General features: G+C 45.4%; 1 long non-coding RNA gene and 1 pseudogene across 1 annotated transcript in view; both read left to right on the top strand.

Annotated features, from left to right (window-relative positions):
* The first annotated feature begins 65 nt into the window (after nt 1-65).
* LOC146425281 (uncharacterized) lies at nt 66-1748 on the top strand (annotated as a pseudogene).
* An 882-nt stretch (nt 1749-2630) lies between these two features.
* The window catches only part of LOC146425278 (uncharacterized), a 51681-nt gene continuing 30775 nt past the window's right edge, over nt 2631-23536 (top strand). The window contains exon 1 of the long non-coding RNA XR_014846536.1: nt 2631-2687. This is a non-coding gene — a long non-coding RNA (uncharacterized LOC146425278). The remainder of the gene's footprint in view (nt 2688-23536) is intronic.

Raw genomic sequence — 23536 nt, 5'->3', positions numbered from 1 at the left:
CAAACTTTATTTATAAACGCAAGAAAATTTCTCATGGGAAAAACCTGTGCTAGCCACACAGTACAAGCAGGACTTCCACGCATTTGTCCCCGAAAAATCATAGCAGACGTCTTTGCGGGACGAACCTTTGGCGCTTGGCAACTACCCTCCGAAGTTCGCCACCTCCAAGGAGAAAACTGTGGGCACTGTCGAAGCCCACTGATTCTACTGTTACAGTGTGGTAGTTGCGGCGTGCAGTTTAGTTTAAGTAGTTGGAGTATTGCGATAACAGGAGCTTCATGTAATCATTGCTTTCCTATTAACGCTTTAAATGTTTTTCTAATTGACACTGCAATAGTATATAACAAACCCCCTCAGCAAATTTGCCTGAGCACATTTGGAGATTTCTATACATATAAATTATTTCAGCAGGTGTGGGCTTTAATAACAGCATTACACCAAGTGCAAAAAAGCCGAGCAACGCTGCTAGTTGCCGCTTACTGCATGCGATGTTGCCCTCAAGGTGCTCAAGCAGCGTAGCTCTAACCTTAGTTTATCTAACCTCTGTTGTTGCATCATGGGTCCCAGCACAACCCAAAACGAATCTATGGGTCACTCTAGCCAACCTGACAGGACAAGATGCCATTTGTCTCGCTCTCTCATCACCTGGCAACCCCTTTTCTACTTGTTTAGTCGGCATCCCTGTAGACAATTGGCCATGTCCTTCCGGTGCTCCTACCTGCAATCGGAAAAATCTCAATAGCACAGTAGATAATTGGGATACCTGGGTGCCTCACCTTCCCATAGCCCCAAACGAGCCTCAAGAATTAGAGATATTAGGAGCCATAGGAATGGATGCTTGCGTGACCTTTAATTGGACAAGCAAACAAGCCAAACTAGACAGTACAGCAACAAGTGCAAATTCTAGCTTGTTAGTATATAGAAACGCCAGCATGTGGTGTCAATATGCCTCTACTAAGCTATCTAGATCCATGAATAATTCCATGTCGTTACCAGCAGAAGTGTTTTTAATTTGCAGAGACCGCGCATGGCCCGGCATTCCATCCCGATTACGAGGTGGACCCTGTTCTCTGGGGAGATTAACGTTATTAACCCCCAACACTTTGATGATTTTAAACATGTCCTGACGACATCATCAAACAAAACGAATGGCTCATGCTTTCTCCCCCAACTGTAAATCAAATGTCAAATTCTGGTCCCCTGCAGCCATGATATCTGCTTCCCTTTTGGCACCAGGAGTAGCTTCTCCTGGCGCCTTAGCTCAGCTAAACAAACTAGGATGCTGGCTAGCTAGACAAACTAACGCTACTTCTAAAGTAATTTCACAATTACTGCTTGATGTAGATTCAGTTAGACACGCTACGCTACAAAATAGAGCTGTAATAGATTTTCTCTTATTAGCCCAGGGGCATGGCTGCGAAGAGTTTGAAAGAATGTGCTGCATTAACCTTTCTGACCACTCAAAGTCCATTCACCGGCAACTTGCTGAACTGCAGCACCTGTCAGGGCAACTAAAGATAGCCGATGGCTTAGGACTTGCTGGGTGGTTGAAAAGTTTGGGAATTACTGGATGGTTCAAAGATCTAATCCAGGCAGCTGTGCTCATTTTAAATGTAGTTTTGCTATTATTAACAATTTTGCCATGCATAGTGCCAGGCTTACAGCGCATGCTAGTAAAGACAGTCAACCAAGCCTGGCTTGTGCAAAAAGAAAACAGGGGAATTGTTGAAACATGGCTTGCAGAGTGAGGCCATATAAATGGAATTTCTGCACAATCCAGGTTGTGTGACTGACTCTGAAGTGCCTTTCCCAGGAGATAACAAGATTTTAGGGCCAAGAATGTGAACATCATAGAAGAATTCTAAACAAGATAAAGAAATCACACAGAGAGAGCTTTAGCTAATGCTAGGAGAAGCATGATTAAAAGCTTATAGCCAATTAGCAAGTTAGTTTAGGCGCATGAATGCTAGCTTTTATCCAATCATATATACCAGTGTGTCACGTGAACAGTGCTTTTGTCTATAATAATGCTCGCTTCCTGAGAATAAACGACATGACACCAAAACCTCTGTGAGTGCATGCATTATAGTCAGGCAACCCCCAACTTGAACGTTTACAGAATTTTTCTTTGAAGTTGTTCTTGGCAGGTAAGTAAAATGACAAGTCTCTAAGAAGAACTGACTTTATTTCTAGAGATCTTGAATCCAAACCAATTACTGCAAATTTTTATTCTTTCTACTTGATGATGTTTTTATAGTTGTGTTACCATCTTACTCTGCTGTGTCTGGGAATATTTTGTTGAGGAGGACAACACAAAACCAAAGGGAAAAGGCAGCCATACACAGGGACACATCAGAGTAAGGCAAACATGTCCCATAGCATGTTCCATAGCTGTGAGAGTAGCAGCTGCACATTGTGTACTGCTGCATTGTAGTTTGGGGTCTGAAATTTGAACTACTTTTCTTCTTAGTCCACAGAACTGCCCTCCTTCCTTTTCTAGTAGTGCAGACTTACAGAGTTTGTTAACTCTTATGTTTTGGTGAAAGCATAAGAAACCTTTCTACCCAAAACAGGCTCGGGGGTTCTTATCTTCAGTCAGATGTCAAGGGTCCTAGATATCTTGGAAGATGTGGAGGAATGATGAATATTGCAGACTGGATGGACAAGCTCCTCACAACAAACGACAGGTATTTACAATTTGAAGTATCGTATTGAAGTCAAATACTACTTGTAAAACATTTGGTTCAACTGATATGTTCTTTTCATGTAGTTAGGCTTCCATGAATGCATTCAACGATCCTGACAGCTCCAAATTTGTGTTCACGTTGAGCACACGAGCAGGAGGTCTTGGAATCAATCTGGCTACTGCTGAATTACTACTGTAATTCTCTATGATTCAGACTGGAATCCACAAGTAGACCCCCAGGCTATGGTAAAATTCCAGATGGACATTTTGGTGTTTGTTGGGGTTTTTTTCTTTCTCTCTCACAGAACTTTGCTAGAAACATGTACTTGCAACAGAAATTGGTATTTTCCCATTTTAGCACAGGAGTAGGATTTGTGAGACCGATTTTCAGTTCAAGTGCAGCCTTCTGCTGTGTGGAGCCTCCCTTCCCCTCCTTTTCCCTCCGTTCCTTTCATTCTACTTTTCATTCCTTTCCTTTTCCTTTTTTTATCTCTCTTTCTCACTCTCACTCCCTCTGTGTGTTTCTCTCCATTCTTCTCTCTCTTCCACAACTTCACTCTCTTCCACTTCTCCTTTTCTAGCTCTTCTCTTCTTCCCTTCCCTTCCCTTCCCTTCCCTTCCCTTCCCTTCCCTAAGCTTCCCTTCCCTTCCATAAGCTTCTCTAAGCTTCCTTAAGCTTCCCTTCTATTCACTAAGCTTCCCTAAGCTTCCCTTCCCTTCCCTTCCCTAAGCTTCCCGAAGCTTCCCTTCCCTAAGCTTCCCTTCCCTAAGCTTCTCTAAGCTTCCTTAAGCTTCCCTTCTATTCACTAAGTTTCTCTAAGCTTCCCTAAGCTTCCCTTCGCTTCCCTTCGCTTCCCTAAGCTTCCCTTTTCTTCCTTAAGATTCCCTTCCCTAAGCTTCCCCTCCCTTCCCTAAACTTCCCTTCTCTTCCCTAAGCTTCCCTTCCCTTCCCTAAGCTTCCCCTCTCTTCCCTAAGCTTCCCTTCCCTAAGCTTCTCTAAGCTTCCTTAAGCTTCCCTTCTATTCACTGTTTCTCTAAGCTTCCCTTCCCTTCCCTTCGCTTCCCTAAGCTTCCCTTTTCTTCCTTAAGATTCCCTTCCCTAAGCTTCCCCTCCCTTCCCTAAGCTTCCCTTCTCTTCCCTAAGCTTCCCCTTTCTTCCCTAAGCTTCCCTTCTCTTCCCTAAGCTTCCCCTCTCTTCCCTAAGCTTCCCTTCTCTTCCCTAAGCTTCCCTTCCCTAAGCTTCCCTTCCCTATGCTTCCCTAAGCTTCCCTTCCCTTTTCTTCCTTAAGATTCCCTTCCCTAAGCTTCCCTTCTCTTCCCTAAGCTTCCCTTCCCTTCCCTTTGCTTCCCATCCCTTCCGTATGCTTCCCTTCCATATGCTTCCCTTCCCTATGCTTCAGTGCCAAGCTCTGGGCCCAAGCCTTGGCCGCAGACATGGGCGAAGATGGCCAGCCTTGTGCCCAGCAGGGGCCCGGCTCTCTCAGCACTGCAGGCACCCAGAGGGGAGCAGAGGCAGCGCCTGCCCTGCCCAGCACCTCTCCTGCCCTGGGCAGCCCCACGGCAGGCCAGCAGGCACACGCTGGTGCTGCAAAAGAGTAGGTGGAGGAGGAGTAAGAGGAGCAGGAGTAAGAGGAGCAGGAGGAGGAGGGAGGAGGAGACCCACGAAACTCTGGCTGCACAGGGAGAAAAGGCCCCAGGTTCTCCTGCTTTCATTGAGGAGGTGCCATCGGCAGGGACACAGAGCCCCGTTCCTGCCACACACAGCCCCCCAGAGGAGCCAGCCAGAGGAGCAGAGGCACCTGGAGCCCAGCATGTGCCCCGAGAAGTCAGTAATGACCAAGAACACTTGGACTGGGAAGAGAAAACTGGCCAAGAGCTTTCTGGAGAGCAAGGCTCCATTGCCCAGGAGGTGTTCAAAGGCACCAAAGGGAAGAGACCATCGGTGCAGTCCGGCTGGGAGGACACCAGTGACCAAGAGGTGGCATGGGACGGCTGGGAAGATGCAAGCATTCAGGGTGTGGGGCCCAAGGCTTGCAGCGGGAGGACAATGAGTGGGAAGAGGACAAGTGGGACAATGTGAGCCTCCTGGAACTCCTTGAGAAAGAAGCAGAAGCCAGGGAGGAAAGACCAGTAGCTCTTTCAATAGGTGAGCTCCCCATGTCCTTCTCGTTAGAGGCTTGGGTTGACCTCCTGTCACTAGAGTCGGGCACCCAAGTGCCCCAGGAGAGCCGCTGTGGCAGCAGCAAGCAGCTCCCGGGACTCGTCTGTGCCGGAGGTGTGAGCCATGGAGCAGGACAAGGCAAGGCCCAACTCGCAGTCCCCCAGCCCCTGGCCTGCCCTGCTGGGAGCCCAGGCCAGCAGCGAGCAGCAGCAGGAGGCCGACAGGGGTTTGGTCGTGGCACAGTTGAGAGACCGAGGAGGGAGCCTTGGCTGGGGAGCTGGAGCTTGCCCAGTGGGACCATGGGGAAGAGCCAGAGATCTCCCCTGGAGAAATACAGCAAGAAGAGACCCCAGGGGCAGCCTGTGCTGAGCCGGAGATGATCCAGGAAATCTCCAGCTGGGAAGATGCGAGTGTCCAGGCCATGGGGCCCAAAGCTTGCAGAGGGAGGACGACGAGTGGGAAGAGGACGAGTGAGATGATGTGAGCCTCCTGGAGCTTGTCGAGGAAGAAGCAGAGGCCAGGGAGCAAAGAGCAGTGGTTTTCACAATAGGTGGGTTCACCGTGTCCTTCCCGTGGGAGGCTTGGGTTGAGCACCTCTCACTAGTGTCGCACCCCCGAGTGCCGCTCTGGGCCGCGCTAGCCCTTCTGGAAGCCCGAGCCACCGTGGTACACGCAGCCTCTCCTGCCCTGGCCCAGCAGCTGCCTGAGGCAGGGCCCGAGAGCCCGCAGCCTGCCCCGCACAGCCCCCCCAGCCCCGGGGCAGACCAGCCGGGAGCCCAGGCCCTCAGGCAGCAGCCGATTCCCCACAAGAAGTGTCCCTCATGCTTCAGGTGGACGCTGCGGGCGTTGCGGGGCTGTTCCCCTGCTCCTGCCCAGTGACACCACTGGAGGATTTTTTCCTTTCCTTTCCTTACCATGCCTGTCTTGTCCTGTTATGTCCTGTCCTTTCCTTTCTTTACAATTCTTTTTTCTTTCTTTCTTTTCCTTTCTTTTCTTCCTTTACCTTTTTTCCTTTCTTTTCCTTTTCTTTATTTCCTATCTATCTTATTCCTTTTCTTTTCATTGCTTTCCTTCCTTTTCTTTCTTTTCCTTTCCTTCTTTTCCATTCTTTATTTCATTTCCTTCTTTAATTCCTTTCTTTCTTTTCCTTCATTCCTTCCTTTCCCTTCCCTTCCCTTCCCTTCCCTAACCTTCTCTTCTCTTCCCTAAGCTTCCATTCTTTTCCCTAAGCTTCTGTTCCCTAGGCTTCCCTAAGCTTCCCTTCCCTTCCCTGAAACTTCCCATTCAATGTGGGATGAGGGGTGACCCTGTGGCAGGATGCTCCCCCCTCCCCCTTCTCTCTCTGATCAGTCCCAAGAAATGAATGTCTCAGATTTAGGTTGATAGCCTAATCAACAGCTACCTGGTGCTGGCGACTGAAAGTCTGAAAAGACACTCCCCTGTGGAATGTAGAGAGAATGTGAGAAAATTTTCAGTGACTACAAATACACACTTTTATCCTATAAAAAGCTCACGAAATCTCAGAAAGGTAGAAGCTTTCTACATGGACATTGGAGCGTGAAGTAAGCCTTCTCCCCTGAGCTTGGACGCAAGCTCTGTGGTTACTTCCCGAGGGATTGGGTGAGGACGCTGATGTATCCCCAGCTCCAAAAATTGGATTTGGTAAGATCATCAAGTTTCCTAAATTGTATTATTCCGGCTAACTTATAGGTACCTTTCTTAACCTGCATTTCAGCTAGCTCAAGCAAGCATTTCTTAACGTGCATTATAGTTCAAGCAAACATTTCTTGCATTTTTAACTATTTTTATAGTTCAAGCAAGGTTTTACCCCATAATTGCATTTTTAACTATTGTAGTGTTGCAATTATGTATTCATTGTGTGTTTATGTATGTCAATCTATTCTATGTTTGTATGTTTGTTATGTTCTGTGTCAAATAAATGGTATTTTTAGACAAATCGGCCAGATATCAAAGAATCTTGCGAATGGGACTAAGTCTTGGGGAACTAGCTATCTTAAAGTCTGTCAAATTGCAAAAACACATAAAACTCCTGTCACTCTTGCAAGACAGACCCCATGAGACACGGGCAGAGTCCCAGCTTGTCTGGCTACCCCATCAATTTTTACCACAATTGTCAGCTCTTTCTTCCGTGCATCCACCTGCCAGTGTCCTATCTCACTTAACTCATAAAACTGGTGTATGTTTTTAGGGGTTTTTTCTTTCCCCTCTCCTGCACGTCTGCAGCAAAAAAGAGCAAAAGTGCCTAGCATCTAGTCAAAGTCAAAGCCCAACAATATTCTTCCAGGAGTGCCCCTGGAGCTGCAAGAAAGATCCACTTTTCTATGAGCTCCTCGACTCAAATGATCTCAAGTTTCATCTCTAGGCTGAAAAAGGCAACAGAGGGACACTGGGGGAAGCCGGGAGAGCCTGCTGGGAGCCCAGGGCATCATTCATGCTAGCAGCAGCCTGCTGCAGGTGGGGCTTCACTCTCCCAGCTTGCACAGCTCCTGCCAGGAGGATCCTGCCCAGGAACCGGCCGGCCAGGGGCTCACGGCTTGCCAGGGGATCGGGTCTGCTCTGGAATGCCCCTGCCCTGCACGGGATTGCAGGTGCATTTTGTGCTCTCCCGTGGCATGCAGGTGAGAGACCGAGGCAGAACCAGAGCCAACCCCGCCCCCAGCACCTGCCCGGGCTTCTTGCGCCATGGGCACAGGGCAAGTGTGGGAGGAGCCCCCATGTCACTCGCCCGCAGCAGCCCTGGCCCTGCTTCTCCATCCTGCCTGGGAACCCACCTAGATGCCGGCACACGGCAGTGTCCTGATTCCACCTCCCCCCCCCCGCCCCCCGCTTCCCCACAGCCGTGGACAAGCCTCAGGGCACTTTGCCACTCCTCCCTGCCCCCCCGTGCCCCGTCCTCCCCCGCCGGTCTCTCACGTGCCGCCCAAACATTCCCCCCCGCCCCCCGCGTGGGGGAAGCAACTCCCAAGAGCTGCTGCCGTCCCGAGTTCGTGGAAAGCACCCCCTCCCCCCCTCGCCCCGTGTCCTCGTCCCCACGACCTGGCAGCCGCCAAAGGGGAGGAGGCCGAGGCAGGGAGGGGACCCGGAAGCACAAGCTGGCTCGGCTCAGCTCGGCCCGCAGGAGGAGAGGAATTCCCGTGACTCTGGGGCGGCGCCGCCATCGTTGCCAGGCAGCTGGTAATGTCGTGGCCGGAAGCAGCCGGCTACGGCGGCCGGCAAGGGCCGATTCCTAAAGGCAAACGGGGCCCGAACGGAGGCGGGCCGGGGGCGGGGCCGTGGGGCCCGGCAGCGGGGCGGGGTGGGCTCGGCTCGGCAGGCGACAGCCATGCGAAGTGTCTTTACTGCGGTCAGCCGAGCGGCCTGTCGGCAGCTCTCAGCGCCAGGAAATGCAGCATTTAGACATGCAGAAGCTGCGGGACGCTCGGGGGAGGCGGGGCTCCGAGGGCTCGGGCCGGCCACGGGGCCCGGCAGATGCGGGGCTCACAGTCACTTGGCGGAGGGGCGCCGACCTCTATGTAAAACGAGTTTGCGACTGCTCGGGCTCCCGGCTGACATAGGGAAGCACCCTCCCCCTCGCCCCCCGCCGTGGGCTAGGACGCGGTGCCAGAGCGCAGAGGGCCCCGAGCAGAGACTTTCTGATTCTGCCCGCTTGGCGGGGGCAGGGCTTTGCTGCGCAGCCTGCTCCTCCCAGCTTCCCCTCCCCTCCACGCGCCCCCCCCCCCCCAACTCTGGCTGTGTTCCCGGCCTGGCAGACTCTGCAGGAAAGGGGCACCGTCTCCATCCCCCCACCCCGTTCCCCCGTCCATCGTCCCCCCCTCCCCTCCCCCAAACAGGACATTTCTGGCTCATCTCTCTACAGAAATCGGAGCGGCAGACTGCCTGCCACTGGCTTTTGGGCCTCCAAGCTTCCCAAGCCGGCCTTTGCAGGGAGCCGCTGGGGGCGTGGCACGGCCCTGGCTGTTCGCCGGAGAGGGCTGCCTGCCTTGGCTCGCACAGGGGCTCGGTGTCACCCGGCACAGGCAGCTGCAGCACGGCGTGCAGGCCACCGAATCATGCCTGCCGCTTTCCCGCCCCAGGGTCCTCCCCCACCTCGCCCCGGCCTGGAGCTCCCGGCCACCCAGCCACCCGCTCCTGCAGCCAAGGGCCAACTGGGAGCCCGGGGCCCATGCGAGCCAGGGGCCATTGTGACACCTTGCAGCGGTCACCCTGGAAACCCTGGCGTGTTGACGCCGTGGAACTCCATCGGAAGCCAGGCTCCCCCTGGGACACCACGGCGCCTCGGGGAAGGAAGCCCGGAGACGGGCTGCTGACTTCAGCTAGGAAAGCTTACGCGAGCAGCGTCACTGGCACCACCGGCAAGCTACGGAAGCTGGTGGAACCGAGGGGCAGAGGGATTTTTGCCTTTTTTCTTTCTTCCACTTGTAACCTTGCCAGTACTTCTGCCTACCCATTCCCACAGCTAGAAAGACCAAAGCCACTGTAGAGCTCCAAGGCCCGGGGGCTAAAAAAGCCCTCTCCTGTCTTGGTTCTTCCCGGGAACCAAGGTTGAGTGTTGGAAAATGCAGTTTTCCAGCAAAACTTGTGTTAAGCAGACCATATACAGGCCAGGCCGCAGCACTTCGCTTCCCTGAGAATGCTTCGTGGGAAGATGCCAAGAAGGTGCAGCTGTGCCTGTATGCTTTGAAAGTACCGTGAGAAGTATGCTGGGAGTGAACTTGTGATTAACAAAGAATGAGGAGGAAAAACCCTGATTATGTGAGAACAAACTGCAGATACGTGTGTAACTATAATTAGTAACATCTGTAACAGTATATAAGTTTCTCATTTGGTGAAATAAAGCAGAGGTTACTCTATATCTCATATTGAGACTGCCGTGAGTTCCCTCTCGCCGCTTCGTCAAATGGTGACCTCCGACGTGATACGGAGATACAGGTAGCAGGACTTAGGACCCTGCTCTGAGAAGCAACGACCACGGACACTGGCAGCAGAATTTTACGACCCTGCCCCAGACAGCGGCGAGAACGGAGAGGTACTGGAGCAGCGCCAGTGGGCCAAGCTCATCACCCCTGTCAGGGGGGAGGTGATCCGAGGGCCTGGGCCGAAAAAGACCCGCTTCCGTAAGGGCTTATAACCTCGGAAAAGCTGCACTGACCTTGGCGACCGCGTAAGAAGCAGAGATGCCCCAGCGGAGCGCTCGGACGGCGGCGACCATGTTACTTTAAACCCAGCTGGACCATAATGGAGACGGAGGTAGCCCAATTTTTATTGTTATGCTTTTTAGAAAAGCACGGACTCAGTAAAGGCACTCTATTGCAGTTAGCTGGTCTAATGGTGGTGGGACAAGCCTATGGATTTTTTACAAATCCTGTTACAGTATTTGACGTAAAAGAGTGGTTAAATTATGGAGCTAGTTTACTTCTGGAAGGTGATAAAATTGCAAAAAAGCTTGGTAAGCCATGGAGTAAAGTCATAGCCTGTTTACAACTACATGCAGCAGAGCGAGAACTTGCAAAGGTAGCAACACAAAAAATTGCAGCCGCAAAGAGCAGAGAAAAACCTGAGAGTTGCCGTTCTGTTTTTAACATGCAAAGAACTCCGGCAGCCGCGGCGCAGCCGGGGAAGCCCCCCCTGCCAGGGGAGAGGGAGAATTGTAGCCCTCTATCGCTCCCAGCGCTACCAAGGGGAGGGCGCTCCGCGCCACTGCCGGCAGCTGAAAATACAAAGTTACCCGATTAGATGAAAAAACTACTCCTTTGTCAATGTATCATAGAACTTAGCAACTTTACAATGAAAAACATCTTAGCTGCTTTGTTTGAGGGTGCCACTGTTGAATTTTTACCGGAACAACAAGTATCGCGGGTACAGCATCAAAGTAGCCAGAAATCACTCCGTTGTTATCGGTGTGGCAGCAAAGAACACATACGAAAAATTGTAACGAGAAAGTTTGGTGTTCCCGCTGCAATAGAGATACTCACAGCACAGAAGCTTGTAAAAAACAAAAAAGACAAACAGAAAGCGACCGGTGGCCGCACAGCAGCAACGGCCCTTGCCCTCTACCGCACGCCACCTGAATGCCACACAGAGAGACCTATGGCGGAAGTTACTCCAACTGTGGTTTCCGGTCGAATGGCAACGAAAGCGGAAGTCGCAGAGGGTGCCCCGGTAGGCAGAGCCGCGAGCCATCCACGCCTCCTTCACTGCCCCAACTGTGACGTCTGTGGTGAGACCCTAAACTCTACTCCTCCCCAAGGATGAGGAAATGATTGACAGCTTCAGCAGCGAACCAGAACTAACCAACAGCATTGCCAGCAGAAACAGCAGTCTGATACCCGAATCGGAGTCGGAGCGGCAGATGCAGATCTTTGAACACGGTCTCCAGCTGTTCTCCCCAAAACCTCTAATTATTCGCTTTGCCAGATGAAACACCTATTACCAAGTGTCAGCACCTTCTACAAGCTAACACCAGCTGCATCCATGTTTTCAGAGTACCCTGTTAATTAGTGCAAACAAGCTATAGTTTGTACTTGTTTCCAGCGTTTTACTAATAAAGAAGCATTGTAACAATATATTATCCTGATAAAAAATAACACCTTGATTGCTAAAGCCTAAACGAAAGCTGAATTTTGCTAAAGTGTTGCTTAAGATAGTGTTTGTGTGTATGTTGCAGGCCTGCTGAAAGTGTTGAACTGCTGAAAGTGTTGAGTGCTTTAATGTGTAGATGAAACCTGTAACTGCTGAGAGTGTGGTTTTGATTTCTTGAAAGTTTTGATGTGTGAATGAAACCTATGAGTAAAGTTCTACTGAATAGTTTAAGCTACCTGTTGAGTGCCTTTGGTTAAGTATAAATTCTGTTAAAGTTAAGTAATATTGAATTTAAATTCTATTAAGTTTTAGATTCTGTTAAGGTTAAAATTCTGTTAAGCAATGTTAAGTGATATTAACTTTAAATTCCATTATAGTTAAGTCCTATTTGTTAGTTTTAAATCAAATTTATTAAAATCAAGCTTTATTCATTTTCAGTGATATTGATTTTAAGTTTTAAATTTGTTAGTTTATATTATTATTCACAAAAGCCTTTGCAGTTTTATCTTCCTTAGTTAAAGTCAAATGATAATGTCCACTGTTTTCAAATATTTCATCTCACCTTATATAGCTATCTACAAAAATAGTAACGTTAAGACACTCTCCTTACTGATATTAATCAAAGCTTGTTTATAAGATGTTCTAAGAAAACCCTCCTACTTAGGGCCTAGGCTCTGGCCAAGCCTCGGTCCTAACTAGCTGGGAAACATGCCATGAGTCCCAAGTGTTCTGCACCAAAATGTGATCAAGTAATTTTGATATGTCAAATTAAACTTATAAAAGCTAAACCTTCTTCCAGGTAAACTTAGAGTCCTTACCCGGGAAAAGTTCTCCAAGCTTTACCTGTGAATGTTTTCAGCAATGGCAGTTCCTGAACTGTGGCAACATAACTAAATAACTAGTGAAATTTCCCTAAGTAAATTTATAATAATTGTAGTAATAAAATAACAAAACAAATTAATCTGATAATAGACAATGTCTGTTCTCACAAACAAAATGGGGGAACTGTTGGAAAATGCAGTTTTCCAGCAGAACTTGTGTTAAGTTGAGCAGACCATATACAGGCCGCAGCACTTTGCTTCCCTGAGAATGCTTCGTGGGAAGATGCCAAGAAGGTGCAGCTGTGCCTGTATGCTTTGAAAGTACCGTGAGAAGTATGCTGGGAGTGAACTTGTGATTAACAAAGAATGAGGAGGAAAAACCCTGATTATGTGAGAACAAACTGCAGATACGTGTGTAACTATAATTAGTAACATCTGTAACAGTATATAAGTTTCTCATTTGGTGAAATAAAGCAGAGGTTACTCTATATCTCATATTGAGACTGCCGTGAGTTCCCTCTCGCCGCTTCGTCAGTTGAGAACAAAATTTCCGAGACATGCTGCCATGACACACGTGGAACTGGTGTCAGATGAACACCTGGAGATGGTCTCAAGCTCACCCCTTTGGCACTGGCACAGGAAGGCAGCTGCTGAAAGCTTTGCTTAACCCTAGCATTCCAAGGCTCGCGCTTCCTTTGGCCTGGGTCCCCCCCGCAGTGCGCGGAAAAGTTCGTCAGCTTTTGGGAATTGCCTGAGATCTGTCCATTCCTTGCTTGCCCCAGACAAGGGGGTAAGGCTGAATGCGTGAATGGAACCCTCAAAATGCTGACGAGCCCAACTGGTGAAAACCAGCTAAGGTGTATGCTCAGGCCTTGCCTCTAGCCTTCCTTAAAATCCGCATTACAACCGAGGCGCAGAGACAACACAAGTCCTTCTGAAATATTTAGTGCACGGCAGGCCACACAGGTCAAATGATGTCTACGACAAGAAAAGTGCCCAGCTGAGAAAGTAGCTTACCTTGCCGAGGTATCGAATGGCTTTGAAGTTCCGCTTTGCAGAAGCTGCGGAGATTCGTCCCGCTCTCCAGTTGCACCTGCCCATCTGTTCCAGGCCCGAGACTAAATCTCTGCGAAACGGAAAACAGGGAATTTAGAAACAAAGTCGAAAGGACCTTTCCATGTCTCGATGAGACTCGCCGAAGGCAAGTTACGGACAGAGAAGCCGCCCTTCGCTGCTCCAGAGGGAAGAAAACCTTTGGCTCCTGGAGCAACTAGAAGACAAAACCCCATCCAAAACAAGATCACGCCGCTTCCATTGCTCTTTTTGTGCCTGTTATCCGCGCACTTCGGAACCACGATTCAGATTGAGCCCCCAAATCTGCATGTAACTTTCATCCAAAATCTATCCCAAAGCTCTCCACAAGAACCACTTGCACAAACGGGGGCTTTCCTGCACAGCCCTTTCCCTCAGCTAGAAAGACCAAAGCCATTGCGGAGCTCCAAGGCCCGGTGGGGTACGAGGCCCCTCTCCTATCTTGCTTCTTCTTGGGAACTAAGGCTGAGAAGAAAATCTTTACGAGACACTCTCATCAACAAGTCCAACTAGTAACAGGGGTGGGGGGCTCCAGAGAAGAGAAGGGGCTTAACCTGGGGAGAATCACATCATCATCTCTCCTCCAAATTGGTGCTTTGGATCAATTCTGCTCGTTTTGTCCTAAAACCTAGAAGACTCTATTCAGCCCTCTGGCAGTGGGCTTTTTACTAAAATGCATATGTACTGTTGCTGACCCACTTCACTACATCCTAAATCTAACCAGGTGGCACTGACTTCAGTTCTTAAGTTTTGCAGGAAATGCTGAGAAAAAGGAAATGCTGAGAAACAATGCTTAGTGAGAGAGATTTCCCTTTTCCTTGTATTTGCTAAACAGTAGTTAACCTTTACCACCTCCTCCTCAAGAGCAGGACACAGTAAACATGATGGAACATATAGTAACCACTGGGTTTTGTTACCTGAGTCCACTTGGCTACTTACCTCTCATGTCTCAGAACTGTTTCCACTGTAGCATAGCTACAAGGTCTTGGCACTACATTTTTAAAGGTATAGAGCAGCTTGCAAGCGTGAAAAATTCTTATTTAAACACCTAATTGTCTTTTAGGCACTTGCTTATCTTTGGCCACTCAGTTGGCCTCTTGCTTCTCCCAGTAAAACCTTATTGCTGTTACATCAGTTTCTATCTGAAGAGACTTTTTTCCTATGAGGAGGAAACTGACACACAAAAGTATTTCCGGCCTGTATTGCACCTTATTTAAACTGAAGATTCCTGTATCTACCCCCTCCAAAATAGCATTTGCAATACTGCAGCACATGATACTAGGAAGGGAAGCTTCCTTATCAGCTAAAGGCATGACTGTTGGTACACAGCACTAAGCTCTGGTAACAGGAAGGAACAGCTAACATCCTTTTTTAAGGTAAAACCCCTGACTTCTACAACACATGATAAGAAAGCAACCAATTTTTCTTTTCTTAGATGTGTTCTGGGAAAGATGCAATGAACTCCAACACATAGAGAAGATCATGGCTCAGATTGGAAGAGGAGAAGCCAAAATTCAGAGAGGAATCAGCATTAAAATGGTTCTCAATACCAAGGTGAGTTTGCTCTGCTTTGTTTCCTGACGCTAGTGAGGGAAGATGCAGGACCTATGTCTGGCCAGTGCTGCTGATTTATGAAGACATGCTGGGCATGACATTGGCCTCTTTGCATCATGCTCAGGATTGCTTCCTATGGCTTTTCCATCCTACAGAAGTGCTTTGGTGACAACCTTAGCTATGGCCTGTCGCTGTTGAGCAGCTAGCAGAGTAATGAAGGCACCAGTTCTCAGTGGCAAGAAGGAATGACCTTTATTGTTTTGATTTCATCACATATATAGAGTTCTCAAAAGTCACCCAGATTGGTCAGTCAGAAGCCTTCCCCCAGGCCTAATTGGCCAGGCCTGCACTGTCCAAGTTCTGGGACACTGTTCCAACAACATCCAAACTTTATCTTTATTTATAAAACACAAGAAAATTTCTCATGGGAAAAACCTGTGCTAGCCACAATGGCCTACCCTGGTGTTTGTAACAATCATCTGTATTACAGCACACAGTCCAGAGTGCTGTGTAAACAACTCCTGGTAGTACAAGCTTTGGGAAGGAGCACAGTTCCTTCTGGACACATGTAACTGAAAACAGGAGAGAGAGCGAGAGTGAGAGAGAGAAGCGAGAGAAATGGAGAGAGAGAGGTAGAGATGTGTCGCTGTTGAGCAGCTAGCAGAGTAATGAAGGCACCAGTTCTCAGTGGCAAGAAGGAATGACCTTTATTGTTTTGATTTCATCATATATATAGAGTTTTCAAAAGTCACCCAGATTGGTCGGTCAGAAGCCTTCCCCCAGGCCTGATTGGCCAGGCCTGCACTGTCCAGGTTCTGGGACACTGTTCCAATAACATCCAAACTTTATATTTATTTATAAACACAAGAAAAATTCTCATGGGAAAAACCTGTGCTAGCCACAGAGATGGGGGGGCAGAGACAAAAACACGGAGACAGAGAGAGATGGAAAGAGATAGAGACCGGTAGAGATAGCAGGAGAAAGGTAGAGAGAGATAAGCAAAGAGATAGAGATAGGCAGAGATAGCGGGAGATAGAGGGAGCTAGAAACAGGGAGGAGAAAGACACACCTGTTTCGAACACTTAGAAAGACAGACTTACCTGCTGGCTTTTGTTCTTGTCTGTGTTTCACCATCTAACATTTGGCAGTGGACAGATCTGTTGCAAATTAAGACATTTTATCAGAATTTTCTCCCTTCTTCAGGTGTGAAGAACAAGGCTTCACATTGAAAAATTTTAGAAAATTTATTAAAAGAAAAAAAAATAATAGAGGATGCCCACAACACAAAGCTGTAGCGCCGGGTGCGTGCCTGGTCTGGCCAGAGGCACACCTCCCAGGGCTTGCACAGCTGTTTTTACACCCTCTCAACGCCAATCAAGGGTCCTGGATACATTTACCCAATCCTGGGCCCTGCAATCCCTGGCCCGCCCTCTTGCCCACCTGTTTAAGGTGGTCTGACCTGGGTCCTCCCCCAGGGTGTGGTTGCATTTTGACTGGCACCTTGATTGACCTCTCAGAGATCTTTCTAGAAAAGTTCTCGGCAGCCCTTGTCAGCCATCTTGCCCCTATATTTCCACAAGTATTATTTAATATTATGACATAAATTGGTATTCAGAATAACCAAACCAGTTACAGGAATAACAACAACCAGCAGGAACAGTTATAACTCAGTTAAACCTTTTCTAAATTTGTTAACAGCAACCCAAACAACCCATCAATCAATCCTAACTTGAACATTTAACACACCTCTTAACTCCCTCCCCTTTAATTAACTCAAACAATGATTAACTCTTTTAACCCTTTAACAATATACGAAAGTCAATTCCTCTTTATTGTTCTTGACATCAGGTTTGCTGAGTTAGTTCTCTTCTAGGGAAGAAAAGTGTCAAACTCAATAAACCAGAACACAACTGAACCATGCACTGCACTCTCACGTACCTTTTCACTCGTACTCTGATTTTACCGGTTCCTGAGAATTTGTGTGTTCAAAAGGATTGTTGTCATTTGAATCCTGACCAATCTTGCCTATTTTCAAATGTAGTGAAAGTCTGCCATTAATCAAAATATTAGAAAGCTGTTTAAACCAGAATTTGCAAGTTTAGATAGCTTTGATAAATGCACTGTCCTGAACCTACAGTCCTTTTCTTATGGTGACAACATGGGAGATCACAAATGATCCAGTCTTCTGTCTTCATGTGATGTACTGCTTTCATGCAAAAGATTTTCATGCCAATTCTGACCTGTTTCTTAGCTTTATGTGGTCTTATTGGTTTTGTTCAGATTGGGAGATATAAAGCCCCTTTCCACCAACGAAGAATATCCTATGGTACTAATAAAGGGAAGAAATGCACTGAAGAGGAGGACTGCTTTCTAATCTGTATGCTTCACAAACTAGGATTTGATAAAGAAAATGTCTATGATGAATTAAGACAATGTATCCGAATTCAGATTTGACTATTTTCTGAAGTGCAGAACTGCAATGGTATATACATATATATATTGCTCTTTTTTGTTCATGAATGCCTATGACAATACGGTTATACCCAGGCTAATTAAATAGCTGCTGAAATACTGAGGTAGGTGCACAGGAACAATACGTTACCTATTAATAACTTTGCAACAACTGTAGCAGGTGGCAAATGCAGTTAAACTAAAATGGGAGAAGTTCGAAATTCTAACGTACTGTTTTCCAATTTGAGTTAAATTCAAATGTGTTTTAAAAAGCAAACATCTGTGATTGTGTGTCCATTCCTGTGAAACCAGCCAGCCAGTATCATGAAACATTTTATTCTTTGTTACTCTGACAAGATCCAGTGAAACACTTACCTTCACATCAGCATTTTTAATATTCTAATGGGAGTTTTACATCAAGTGGCTGCCTAAGATACTGACTGAATATTTGTGTAATGCAGGAGGAGCTGCAAAGGAGGTGTAATACTCTAATCACTCTCATTGAAAGAGAAAACATGGAATTGGAAGCAAAGGAAAAGGAAGAAAAGAAGAAAGATGGACCAAAACCATCTATGGTAAGATTTAAAAGGCATTTCTGTGAAAAAGCCCACTTGAAAACAGTGTTTTTCTCAAGTGTCTAGGACAAGTGATATATAAAGTTATTTGAAATCAACAACAACTTAGAGAGCAATGTTAAAAGCTGCCTAAAGTTCACACAGGTGTTCAGCTAGTACAGTTAAGGATGTCAAATAAAGGGAAAAAAGGTTCTTAAGTGTAGCTCACATGCTTTGGAGCAGATGAAGTTGTTATATTTCGGATCACTGGATTGGTACACCGCATAGGTTTACCCTGGCAAATACACCAGACATGTGTCTGGCCTTTTGATTTATACAATCTCTTAAATCATCTACAGATCTGTCTACAGATGGGCCTCTAGAACTATATTTGGGAAAACAGCACAAACGCTTGACAACTCCCTTTGCTGACTAAATTTGAAGTATTGCTAATATGTGGGCCTGTTTTATAAATTAAATACCACCTTTACCCATTTTCTTACCTCCATTTGTTTTTCAGGTTGTTGTTGCCTAGAGCTGTTGTATCCAAAACTTAGACGCACAACTTACTTGGCAGATGTGCAGAAATCAGTCAAATTAATAGTGGTGGAGTATTAAGTTTCTTAGATCTGTTCACAGAACATTTAAATTAGAAGTATATTTTCACAAATAGGAAGCCTTATAACATCCTTACTTGCTTTTATACACATTTTACTTCTGTGAGATCATGCTCTTCCAGACTTGGAGAACAAAAAACAACAGAAAAAATGTGCATATTTACCATATTCTGCATTTGCAATTTATCACATTTTAAAGCTTCTAGGGTGTAAGTATTCTCCATCTGCTTTGTCTTGAAACATATTGCCTGATTACAACCTTTTTGTATCACAATAACTCATAATCAAATCTTACCTTGCAGGCACAGAATTGCAAAATAGATTGGGAGAAAAAAGAAGCTTAAGTTGTGAATGCAGAATTTTTTTAATTTCTAAATTTAAGGAGTAGTTCTTTAATTTACAGGTCTCCATAAGACGTACTGTATAATGCTTAACTATTTTAAAGAGCACTGGTTTAATCTGTTTATTGAACTAGAACATAGTACTTAATTGTAGTTTCACTTTTTTAAATGCAACAGCTGTGCTGAATTTTTTTATCATTAACACTTAAGTAATAAATTGTCTTCATTTATTAATAAGGCTTCTGGTGACTTTTTTTCATTAATTTTTCCACTTCAATACATATTTATTTAGTCATCCTAGTCATTTAGTCATTTGTTTCCTCTTAGGGTGTTGTGAACATCATGATTAGTAGTACTGTTTAGTGGTGTTTTCTCGGTACAAGCCACTACTCAAACTCCATTTCTGGAAATTTTGTGGCTCTGACTTTACTGAACTTAATTTTACTATACAAATATGTTCAGTTCTTTGAAATTTATGAAAAGGCTAGTTATTTACCTCAAGAATAATGATTGGAACAAAACGGTAACACTTTCTGCTTGAAATCAGCCAGAAGAAAGGTTGGTCGCTCATGAGTTCTGTACTTCATAAGAGTGCCCAAAGCATGGCAGAATTGAGTCTGCTGGCAAACAACCATGAAGTCAGAACAGAAAATGTGACAATTAGGGAAACAAACCCCTTGTCTCACACACTCAGCTGTGGTAAATGCAGAGAGATGGTCTTGACTGGAGTGAAATGAACTGGTGGTGACTCCAGCTGTGCACAGCTGTAATTAGCAACCCTCACTCTGCCCTAAGCTAATCAAACATTACCATGCATGAGTGATCCCGCCGTTGTCCCTTACTGGTGCTGTATCTGGCATGGACTGACTGAGATGCCATCATCTAATGCAGCCTATTTTTGGGACTTACTAGGAAAACAAAAAAACCAGAACGGAGCAAATGCTCATAATCTCTGCTCTGTTTTTGCCTGTTAAGAACACATACCTAAAGGCAGCAGTTTTGTGTAAACAGAAATGATGAAAAGTCAGCTCTGCTGGGGTGTCCCAGATATGGATTTCCTGTACACCAGCACAGTTCCTACTGGCACAGGACAAGAGTTTCTATTTGCCAGTGACCGATTTGCAAACACCAGCTGAGAACAGGCTGAGTAGCCACACTTAGCTCTTCAAAAAGTCCAACAACATGATATGTGTTAGCAGTGTTACCAGCCAGTCCACAGCATGTTACAAGTTAAACTGGCATGGCAGCCCTAGAAGAAATCAGTTTGACCACTAACATTTATCATAACCTAAAGGAAAACACCTTAATGTTGAAGCCTTCCTTGAAAGGCATCCATTTTCAAACAACCTCCAACCACATATCATCAAAAAACTCTAAACCAAAACAAACTATGATCATTTGTTTTAAACCAGTTAAATTAAAATTTCTACAGGAAGCAGAAGGGAAAGATTTATTAAGCAGCTAAGCAGCACTTCTTTAATAATGACTGTCAAGCGCCCACATGCAATAAGTGAAAGGAACTAAAGCTTAATCTTCCAATGCCATCCTACAACTTAGAAAAAATTAATTTTCTTTCAATAAGTAAGTAAAACAAGTAAAATATTTTGCTTGTAGATTATTCAAGTGTTTCCCCAGTGTCATCTGGAAAAAATAAGCTGCCTTTTTATAAGTATTTGTCTGTATTTTGATGCTATTAGCAAGCAGTCTGCAATTATTGTACGATATGGGAAAGCAGTCATAATTACTGTCTTGAAGTGCTAGAATCTGTTTAAGGATATTTGAAAGTACTTAAAGCATTGGCACATTCTTCTGGTATGGCCTTACACTAGTGCTGTAATTCTCGCTGACCACGTGCCATCTTCTTGCAGGTAATTGCAATTACAGCCTTACCTGTGTGAGCTTCCTCTCCATATGGCTGGGGTCCTCGTTAAAATTTGATACAATGCTGTCTGCCACCTTAAAAACACACACAAACACATAGAAAGCCCCAACAAAACAGAAACCCCCATCAGGCTCATTTACTATAAACTTGGAAAACACCAAGTATCAGATTCACCCACACAAAGGTCTCAGGTCTGCTGTGAAATACATCTTAAGTCAACAGCAGAAAGAGGCACTTGAAGATAGGATTGATCTTTCCTTAGGGCAGACTGCTGAAGTAGAGCAGATAAAACATGGTCTTAGAGAGCTTGTTTCTCCCGAGTGTGAATGCAGAAAGGCTATTGCATTTATCTAACAAAACACTAGTCTTATTTGGGCAAAAACTTCAGGAGACCCAAAAGAGACTTTGGAAATTTGAATTAATCTGACTTAAACAGAATGCATTATTCTCTCCTTTGATTTCATATCATATATGCAGCAACCACTTTTTTTTTTTTAAGTTGCAAGAAAATCAAGTCTAATTCCTTAGGTTTTTTCCTAAAGGTAAAAAGGCTGCCAGTATGTAAAAATGCCTTTTACCATCCCATGCATGCTTTGTTTACATACCAGGATCTTGAATCTGCACAAGAGGGAGGGTCAGTCAGCCAGGCATCCATCCCAGACATGCATCCCTATTCCTGGTGGTCCGGGCTATATTTGGGCACTGCCCCAGGGCAAAGCAGCATCTCAGTATTGCAGCTGAAGGAGACACAGAGATTCTGAACTGGATCCATCGTCACTCACCCATAGATTTCAGAGTAACACTTTTTACGTTACACCTGTCAACCTAAAATTATTAAATCAAGTTGTTACCAAGCTCTTGTTCACAAAAATTCTCAGGAGAGGAATTATCTTATTTGTCTGTTTCTTTTTGCATGTGAAGACTGTGTGTTCCATGACTATTACTACAGGTTTATCATGGGCTTTAGTGTTATTTTCTATTACAATCCACACCAAAATGTGGCTCTTACAGTGCAGCTCTTTTTCAGCAAGTTCTCCCTTCTCTTCACTAGACGGCAGCCCATAACCCCAGATAAGCAACTACCAGCCTGATAATATTACAGCAAGCAAAATAAAGTTCTTGACAGAACAGCAGAGTTTTAGACTGATAAATCAGGGATCAGTTAAAACCATAATTATTTCTGGTCCAATACTACTGTTACCAGAAGTTTCTTTGGAACCTGATAACAGGTTCATCAGTAAGTGAATTCAGTGGGTGTGAGCTCCTGCCCTGGGCCAGAACTCAGAACAAGATTGAGTCTGAGTGGTAGATGAGTTTTTCTGCATCCAGTCTGCAATTGAGAATAGCTTCATGGACAAGTCAAGGAGCTTCAGTGTACAAGTGCTTGATTCCTGTATTTCTGACTGGAATAACCTAAGCAATGAGGCGTGCTTTAGGGAAAATAATTTACTAAAACCAGTTATTTTAAATAATATTCCCCAAAGGAAAACATTAAAAAATAAGAATATAATGTTATTGAAAATGTACAAAGACAACTAAATTAAAGCTGCTATTTTCTTGTTTTGGAAAAGTAACTTTTCAGAGAAGTATTACATCTTTAGAAGTATTCTGTACAATTCTTACGTGATCTGTTTTCACACAAGAAAAGTAACCAAATAACAAGTGGTCTTGAAGCCATAAGCTGCCAGCTCATTAATTATATTTTTTTTCTTTCCTAGCAAAATAAGACCTTATGCTGCATGCACTGTGCTTTATTGTAAAAGATTATAACATTTAACTTCAGAAAATTTTAATTTCTTATGGCAAATGGACAAGGTACAGACAAGAAAGGAGATGCTCACATCAAGAACTAAGACTCTGTCCTCCACGTGTCTGATGATTTTCCCAAAATTTGTAAAAAAAAAAGTCCTCCAGAAGTTTCTGCTTACTGAAAGAGAATTTAATAAAACAAAATTGCTGAGCAACTTGTACTATGCACAATACTAATCTAAGGTTCAATACCTGTTTAATGTCTCACTAAATTCTTCACCAGTTCCTTATTTCAGAACTGGGGAAAGGCTGGAGAAGCAGGTATATTACCCTATTTAAGGTAACACATTTTCTGAAGTTTTTAAGAGATACTAAGTGCATTTTAAGGAATCCATTCTTTATGTTGAGAATTTAGTACTTTTAGTCTGAAAGTAACAAACAGGGAAACTTTATTCCACAAATCTCTGCTTCCTGTTCTGTAATTTGTAAGAGGAGTATGAAGGAGCAATTGCTAGGAAAAAAGAATTCACACTATGTACTTTACACTTGCATTTTTCAGAGAAACAGAACAATGAAAATTACAAAAAACTTTATCTTTAAAGCAGGACAATATGAAATTAGATGGTTGCAGTTACGATCATAGAATTACAGAATGGTTTGGGCTGGGAGGGACCTTAAAGGTCATGTTGCTCCAACTGCCTGCATGGGCAGTGTGAGAGATGGGTGATATTTTGCTGAAGCCAAAAGGTTACTAAGTTAAATAATGAAAGGTATTGGTTGTTGTTGAGTTTGGTGTGGATTTGTTCTGGTGGGTTTGTTGGCTGCTGCTGTGAGCTGGGAGAGGGGCAGGGTTGAAGACTTGACTGAGAGGGAGGTGGGATGATGGGGGGTGACAAAAAGCAGGCGGTCGGGAGAGAATGTAAGTTCTCAACCCAGCCAATGGGAAAGGGGACAGGGACTGCCCTGGCCTGGACAAGGTATAAAATGGAGCCATTTGGTTGAAGGGTGTGTGTGTGCTTGGCTCTTGG

Source organism: Lichenostomus cassidix, chromosome W (assembly GCF_008360975.1).
Source record: "Lichenostomus cassidix isolate B80296 chromosome W, HeHo_3.0, whole genome shotgun sequence".
NCBI classification, from domain to species: Eukaryota; Metazoa; Chordata; class Aves; order Passeriformes; family Meliphagidae; genus Lichenostomus; species Lichenostomus cassidix.
The sequence above is the reverse complement of the archived record's forward strand: the minus strand, read 5'-3'. Positions and strand labels throughout refer to the sequence as shown.